This window comes from Simochromis diagramma, unplaced genomic scaffold, assembly GCF_900408965.1.
Source record: "Simochromis diagramma unplaced genomic scaffold, fSimDia1.1 OVJJ01000321.1, whole genome shotgun sequence".
NCBI lineage: Eukaryota > Metazoa > Chordata > Actinopteri > Cichliformes > Cichlidae > Simochromis > Simochromis diagramma.
Genome location: NW_024386772.1, coordinates 16,275,775 through 16,284,601, shown reverse-complemented (window position 1 = coordinate 16,284,601; position 8,827 = coordinate 16,275,775).

Sequence of the window (8,827 nt, the reverse complement as noted above, 5' to 3'; positions counted from 1 at the left end):
AGGTGAAACTGCCTCTGGCTAGATCTTGCAGAGTAAAAATTACACAAAAACAACCACTAGAGGGCAAACTGCAGAACAGAAAATACCTAATGCCAGCATAGTAAGAGTACTGTCATGGTCCGGGGTCAGTGACCCAGTGTTTTTGGTTGTTGTACTTTTACTTTTGATAGTTTTATGTATTATGACTGTTGTGTTTTGGTTTCCCAGGGTTTAGTTGTGTTCCCTCTGTTTGGTGTTATCCCTGCCTGTGTATCACCTTTTGTGTAGTAAGGTCTCTGTGTTTAGTTCGCATTTCTTAGTCTGTGTCTTTCCGTGTATGTGTTCCTGTTTTACTTTGAAGGTCCCTGTCTGATGTCAGTGCGTTCTGTTTACGTTCCCCTGCCTTGTCCGCTGTGATGTCTTCCAGGTGTGTTCCCCTCATGTTTCCCATCCCTTTATTCCTGGTGTGTGTATTTATAGTGTGTGTTACCTCGTCCTCGCTGCTGGTTCGTCTGCATTTCTCCGTCCGTCATTCTGTGTATTTCCCTGTGCCTGCCTGCATCTCTGTTTCTGGTTAGTTTCTGTTAGTTTTTCCCAGTTTAGGTTTTCTTAGTTTCATGTTCACCCTCACCATCTCTGTTGTATCCACATTTGGTTAATAAACTCACTTGCACCAGAGCTGCCGCATCTTGGGTCCTAAATAAACCACACACGGCTTGCCCCGGCAACCTGTGACAGTACGAACCAGCCACCATGGACCCAACGGCACTGAATCCGTCTGAGGAGCTCCGAGACGACATAATTTACAGTATTGGAATCGCTTCCCCCGACTATGCATGCCTTTCTCCAGTGTACTCCAGACCTTCTCCAGGCTACTACTGCCTCGCTGCCTGACCCGCCGGATGTGGTTTTGCCTGGCCCGTCGGAGCCGTCTGCGGGGAGGAAGCGGCGATCGCACCGCCAGCGCGTCACCCCACAGCCGGACGTTGGGACTTCTGAACTGTCGGCTGTGGTGAGTGAGAAGGACTCTTTTTAGACTGTGGAACTGTTTATTCCGGGGCTGTGTTTTGTGCGGCAGATAGTAATGTGAACAGCTTATCGCCTGCTCTGCAGCCTTCGGCTCAGCTAGCTGCCCAGCAGCCACAAGCTCAGCTAGCTGCCCAGCAGCCACAAGCTCAGTTAGCTGCCCAGCAGCATTTAGCTCAGGCCCCAGTGTCACCACTACCCATAGCTCAGGCCCCAGTGTCACCGGCCTCACACATTCATTCGATGCAGGGAGAGAATCTCATGATAACCTTAGGTGTCTCTCATGAACTGGCTACTTTAGAGACTGTAATTTCCTTCAGGGCCTCCCCAGAGGCAAGGTATCAGCCCTTAGCTGATTCTGGATCCCTGTAGGCTAAGAAATCCTCTGAGAACTGCACCGTGTCAGCGCTGTCTGGGTAGAGCCAGTGCTCAGCGCAGCGCCCATTGCCTTCATGTCTGCCAGAGGACTCCATGCCTGCTGCCTGCGGCCTTCGTCTCCTGTCTCCGCTGGAGGGTCAGAGGGACCGCTCCGGCCTTTGTCTCCTGTCTCCGTTGGTGGGTCCGAGGGACCGCTCCGGCCTTAGTCTCCTGTCTCTGCTGGAGGGTCCGAGGGGCCCGTCCGGCCTTCGTCTCCTGTCTTCGCTGGAGGGTCTGAGGGATCCGTCCAGCCTGCAGCGCCTGCAGCGCCACCACCTGCGGCCTCCATGCCGTCGCCTGCAGCGCCACCATCTCCGGCTTCCACGCCATCGCCTGCAGCGCCACCATCTCCGGCTTCCACGCCATCGCCTGCAGCGCCACCATCTCCGGCTTCCACACCATCGCCTACAGAGTCTTCATCCTCGTCTGGTCCGGCCTCCGTGTCTTCGCCCTCGCCTGCAGCAGCCTCATCAGCCCCGCCTGCAGCAGCCTCATCAGCCCCGCCTGCAGCAGCCTCTTCATCCTCGCCTGCAGCAGCCGCAGCGTCAGCTTCAGCTTCGTCCACGCCTGCAGCGTCAGCTTCGCCTTTGTCCACTAGTGATGGGTCGTTCACAAACGAAATGGCTCTTAGAGCCGACTCTTTGAAGTGAACGACGCGAGCCGTGAGTTTTTTTTTTTTCTTTCTCTCACCCTCTCTCTCGCCCTTTTTTCCGCTAAACTCCGCACGCGCGGCCTGTACTTTGCACTGGGCAGAGGGGGGAGGGGCATTAGTTAGACTCGCAGTAGCACAGGAACAGAGCCAGAGAGAAAAAGAGCAAGGGACAACAACGTCACATTAGAAAGGTATAGTAATCATCCACTATTTTCAGTTGCAGATGATAAAGGATTCAGAAATCATGCAGGCCCATATGACAGAGAATGTTCATCTTCTTTTTGTTTTAATATTTTAATTTATATTTAATTGTGTTGTGGTTTGCAGTGTTTTGTGTTGTTTCACGTTAAATTTGTTTAAAAGGAAAAAGCTGAAAATTTAAATAGTTAAAAGTTTAAAATGTAAATAGTTGTTTTTTGTATTATATGATTTATTTATTACATTTTATGTGGAGTGAATAAATAAAGTATATTTATGGTAGCCCTTAGAGACAAAGCACGTACAAACTCCAAAACACGTACAAACTCCAAAACACATCCAAACTCCAAAACGCGTAAAAACTCCAAAACGCGTAAAAACTCAGAAGCACGTACAAACCCCGAAGCATGTACAAACTCCAAAACGCGTAAAAACTCAGAAGCACGTACAAACTCAGAATCACGTATGAAAGACAACAGAAGTGCTCCAGGATGCTAGGGCGCAGTGTTGAGCTTTTGTTACCTAGTGGCTACACAAGCCAGGAAGTATCAACAACCGGATTTGGTGTGTGGTAGTAACAGGTAAATGAACTTGAGAAATATGAGTGCTTGTCTATAAATAGACAAACAATACACACATGCTTTCAATTGTGTAATTTAAGTGATCTGAGTAGCTCTGTTTTGGAAGTTCAGTTAACGCTAGAAATGTGTTTTGGAGTTTGTACGTGCTTTTTGGAGTTTGTATATGCTTTAGAGTTTGTATGTGCTTTGTCTCTAGGGGCCATATATAAACATATATAAATAAAACCACTTTTTTGCATTAGTAATTCCTTTTCTGCATAATTTTATATTATTGTTAATGATAAATTAATTAAAGCAACAAAACAACCTGAAGAGCCGGTTCGGAGACGAAAGAGCCGGCTCTTTTTAGTGAGCCGAGCCGAAAGAGCTGGATCTCTAAAAAGAGCCGGAAATCCCATCACTATCGTCCACGCCTGCAGCGTCAGCTTCACCTGGTCAAGCTTCGCCTTTGCCTGGTCCAGCTTCGCCTTCGCCTGGTCCAGCTTCGCCTTCGCCTGGTCCTGTGGTTGCTTCGCCACCGTACTTTGTACGTCCAGCTCCTCAACATCACCAGCAGCTTTCCAGGCTACTGACTGGGCGTCATCGTAGTGGGCGGCGTCCGGACGGGCTCTGTCGTCGCCGCCGCTGCCTTCCGCGCAGCCGGCCTCCAGACCAGCTGTGTTGTCTCCTTCGCCTGCGCCGCCGCTGCTGCCTTCCACGCGGTTGGCCTCCGGATCTCCTTCGCCTGAGTCGCCGCCGTTGCCTTCCCGAACGGTGGCCTCCGGATCTCCTTCGCCTGAGTCGCCGCCGTTGCCTTCCACACGGTTGGCCTCCGGACCAGCTCTGTCGTCGCCGCCGGTGCCTTCCGCGTGGCCGGCCCCCGGAACTGCTCGGACTCCTGTGCTGTCGCCCTCCGGGCCGGCCCCCTGAAATGTTCTGTTTTGGACATCTGTGCTGCTGGCCTCCTGGTTGGCTCTTTGAACTGGTGTTGGACTCGGTTTTCTTGGGCTCCAGTGTTTATTTTTGTTTTTGGACTCGTATTTTGTTTTGGGACCTTCTAGTGCTCCTGTTTTGTTTTTCTGACCTTGTGTTTTAATATTCAATAATGATCATGTCTCACCTCTAGTCTTCTCTGTCTTAATTTCTGGTTTCCACCATGTGTTCTAGATAGTTCAGGAGGTTAACTCGACCAAGTAGTCTTTGGGTTTCGGCTAAGTACTGTTTACATTACCAGAATAGGGAGGATGGTGTAGGTTTAAGTTTATTAGATTGATACATATATATCAACAAGAAAGTATACATCACTGTCACAACAGATTAAACTTGCTTTTGGTTGATTTTTATTTTTAGGTTTTAGCTTCTGTGAAGCACTTTGTGATTTTTATCTTGAAAGGTGCTATATAAATAAAGTTTTACTTACTTACTTACAACAGAGTTTGTTTTCATTTAAAGGCTTTATGGTTTTTCCTATAATACCTGGTGGGCCAGTCTCTAGTCAAAATACCCGGGCCGATTTTTGTGTCCCAGTCCAGCCCTGATGTACATCATTTTCTTTCAAAATAAGCCAATCATTGGTTAATTTTAAAACCTATGTATCCTATAGTTAAGGCACAGCAAAAAAAAAAAAAAAAAAAAATGCTGAAAGTCTTTCTTTATGCTGAGAAGGGCCTCCCATAGCTCACCTGTAATACCTCCTCAGCCCACTTGAGGGTAGCAACCCAACAGCTAAAGCTTGTATGGCTTGAGTCATGGAATTCAATTCAATTCAAGTCAGCTTTATTTATATAACGCCAAATCACAACAACAGTCGCCTCAAGGTGCTTTATATTGTAAGGTGGACCCTACAATAATACATACAAAGAAAAACCCAACAATCAAATGAGTCCCTATGAGCAAGCACTTTGGCGACAGTGGGAAAGAAAAACTCCCTTTTAACAGAAAGAAACCTCCAGCAGAACCAGGCTCAGGGAGGGGCGGCCATTTGCTGCGACCGGTTAGGGTGAAAGAAGGAAAACAGGATAAAGACATGCTGTGGAAGAGAGACAGAGATTAATAACAAGTATGATTCAATGCAGAGATGTCTATTAAACATAGTGGGTGAGAAAGGTGACTGAAAAGGAAAAACTCAATGCATCATGGGAGTCCCCCATAGCATAGGCTGCTATGCCTTTTGCAGCATATCTTAAAAGTAGAGATAGTGTTTGTCTCACAAATCCAAACTGGAAGCTGGTTCCATAGAAAAGGGGCCTGAAAACTGAAGGGTCTGCCTCCCATTCTACTTTTAAATACTCTAGGAACAACTAAGTAAGCCTGCAGTGCAGGCTTACTTATTGTTCTAGAGTATAGTAATGTAACTAAAAACTTTTTAGTTACATTGGGTGGTGCTACCTAAAAATGCTTCCTTTCTCTCTCTCTCTCAACCTTTTATTTGTATTTTCTATTTTCTAGTGAAATTTTAAAGACAAAAGAAAACAACATTAGACTTTCTTTTGATTTCATGAAATTACGGTGGTCGCTCGTTTATCGCAGGTGTTACGTTCTAAAAAAAACCCGCGATAGGTGAAATCCGCGAAGTAGCAAACTTTATTTTTTACAATTATTATAGATGTTTTAAGGCTGTAAAATCTCTCACTACACACTTTATACACTTTTCTCAGACAGGCATTGACATTTTCACGTTTCTCTCTTGTTTAAACACTCTAAAAGTTCAAACCTTCGTAGAAAAATAAGTCCAGTATTATAGAGTGAAACGAAAGATCAAACCCTGTTTTCAGTTCCCGAACATGGGAATAGAGCAGCTGCAATGAGAATTCAATATTAAATTCATTTTTAATCAATAAAAATAAATTAGTGAATTGAATTTCCTTAGTTTGATTAATGTAGCAATGAAAGTATTGCTACAAGTCTAATACAACACAAAGGATTTGGGGCAAAGAGTGTTATGTTCTAAATGTTTTAATGCATATGTATAGATGTTATTATTATTCTGTAATGTTTTCCAGCAATGGGGGGGACAAAAGTCTCGACCTGTAAACACTCCAACGAGTAAGATAAAACATAACACAATAAAGTCAAACAGATCCGGGAAAATTACATATTTTCAATCATTGCTTTCTTTAAAATATATTTCCTGTTTGTTTGTTTGTGTTTTTGTCAATTCTGTGCATTTTTTCAGTTTTAAATGAAGAATGGAGGCAAATACAGTGGACGTGAGTGTTTGTCTGATAATGTGCTTTCTGTTGCCACATAAACATCATAAATCATCTACTTGCAAAAATCGGTTGCTGTCAGCTGAATTTCGTGTTCTTGTTGGTGTTTGCAACATCCTCAATAGTTTCATCACTGTATCTGCACCACTATCAGTTTCACTTTCTTGACTTTAACTTCATAAATATTCTTTGAACAGTGGCAAAAAAAAAAAAATCTCCAGTACATAAATAATTACCAGCCTCATAACTCTGAGCTCCAGCACCTCAGAATTCTTCTTCATGGACCTGCTGGTGCCGGCAAGTCCATTTTCATCAATTCAGTTGACACTGTTTTACAAGACAGAATGACCTCAAGAGCTTTGGCAGATGCAGCTTTTGGAACGAGCTTCACTAAAAAAGTATGTCTCAAGTATTGTTTAGTCAAGCTCATGTATTTCATGTAATTTGTTAAACAAAAGTCATGCAATTTGTAACAAAACTAGTGAACTGAAACTAAACAGGCTATAAAGCTGCACGTAGAACCAATTTCACTTGTGTTTCCACTACAGCACAGTAAAGATTAGCACTACAGATATCTTAGGATGTGGTCTGCTCTTGCGAGACAGATCTTTTTTTTTTTTTCTTTTTTTTTGGCTTCCTGAGTCTCTGTCTGAAGTTTAGTCTCACTTTACTTTTGTCCATAGTTGTTCTTTCAGATATCAGCTTTATACAAAACCAGAAACCAGCTTTGTAGTCTTCAGTGATTAGGTAACCCTGTTATCAGAATAGTTAAAAACTTCTGTAATACAGTACAGAACTTTCAAAATCCAAAAAGGAGGACCAGGAACATTTTGTCCTTTTGCCTTCATTGATATCATGGTCTTTGAGAACCACAGAGGAGTTAAGGTGGAAGACATCATACTGGCCATGAAGGGGCACGTGAAGGATGGTTACAAGGTATCATGAAGTTTAAGGCATTTTTGCAGACACAATTTAATGGTGTATAGAATGATACTATTTTACTATGCCTTTAAATAACACATACAGTGTATTTAAAAGTTTCCAAAAACATATATATATACAGTGGCTTGCAAAAGTATTCGGCCCCCTTGAACTTTCCCAGATTTTGTCACCTTACAGCCACAAACATGAATCAATTTTATTGGAATTCCACGTGAAAGACCAATACAAAGTGGTGTACACATGAGAAGTGAAACGAAAATCATACATGATTCCAAACATTTTTTACAAATAAATAACTGAAAACTGGGGTGTGCGTAATTATATATATATAATTATGCACACCCCACACACATATGTGTGTGTGTGTGTATGTGAAACATTTATATATACTTGTTTAAATGATTTCATTGTTTTCCAGTTCAATCCTCAATCTTTGTTTTCTGAACATGATCATGACTACAACAAGGAGCCCACTCTAAATGACAAAGTTCATGTTTTAGTGTCTGTGATCGATGCCAACAGAATGGAATTTCCGAGTGATGATTTAATAAAACAGATGAGGGCTGTCAGACTTGCAGCCAGTGACATGGGTAAGAGCAAGGCTTGGTTATAGGATAAACTCAATTTAATTAAATAAGCTGACAAACATCACCTCAACTCTGATATTCTGTGTATTTACAGGAATTCCCCAAATGGCAATTCTCACCAAAATTGATGAAGTCTGTTCATAAGTCAAAGAAAATATAAGAAATGTGTATAACAGCTCCCGCACCCTATTCCGTTTGATCAGCCGCACTCTGTAAACCACGTATGACAGCCTCTCAAGCACATCCAAACCACTGGCTTACACACTTCAGTTAACTACGTGACAAGGCAAGCATATGTGAGCGGATGTGTCTGTGTGTGTGTGTGTCATTTCCTGTCACACCATACATGGCGTGACCTCTACTCAAGTTGCTCTATATGTGCAAAAGAACAGAAACTTGTGGTTTCTAAACGTGCAACAGAAAGTTACAGCAAAGAGACTGCTCCCTGCATACAAAGGTTAAAACCTAATATCGAAAAAACATTTTATCAGCACACATAAAAGCAATGGTCATGCACAAATGACAATCTTAAAAGAATCAACTCTATGCAGTGGCCTACTGGGGGAGCGGATGCACGGACAGGGACAGGATCAGGATTGACAAACTGGTCCTGTGGAGGCGGCGGACGAGAGGAGGATGTTAGTAAAGCTCACATCCATAATGAACAATCCACATCACCCTCTGGATGAGTCTGTGCATGTGCTGAGCAGCTCCTTTCATCAGAGACTGAAACACCCTCGCTGCAGGAAGGAGCTCTTTCCCAGATCATTCGTCCCAACAGCAGTTAGGCTCTATAACTCCTCAATCACAATGTCATGAGTCACTGGACACTGTGGACATCCACGGTCATACTTCATGCATATGCACCTTTTATATGTATAGACATGTGCAGGTATAGATATATGTGTATGTGTATGTATACATATGCATATTTAGTATGGACGTGTGTGTGCATGCACATGTCTATACGCATAGATATTTATAGACATCTATTACTTACATAGTAATAGCAGTGGTCGAATACTTACATTTATGTCTTGCATATTTCCACAACCCTCTATCAATAATCACATACTGTGTATGCTACCGTTGTATATAGTGTATTAACACACTATATACACTAATCGACTTATCGTATATAAGATAATTATCTTATTTATTTTGTATTTGTTTGTATTTTATTTGTATTTTTGTATTTATCGTCTGCTATCTGTACCTGAGCTGGGGTAACCCATATGGAAAAGAAATAGTAAAAAC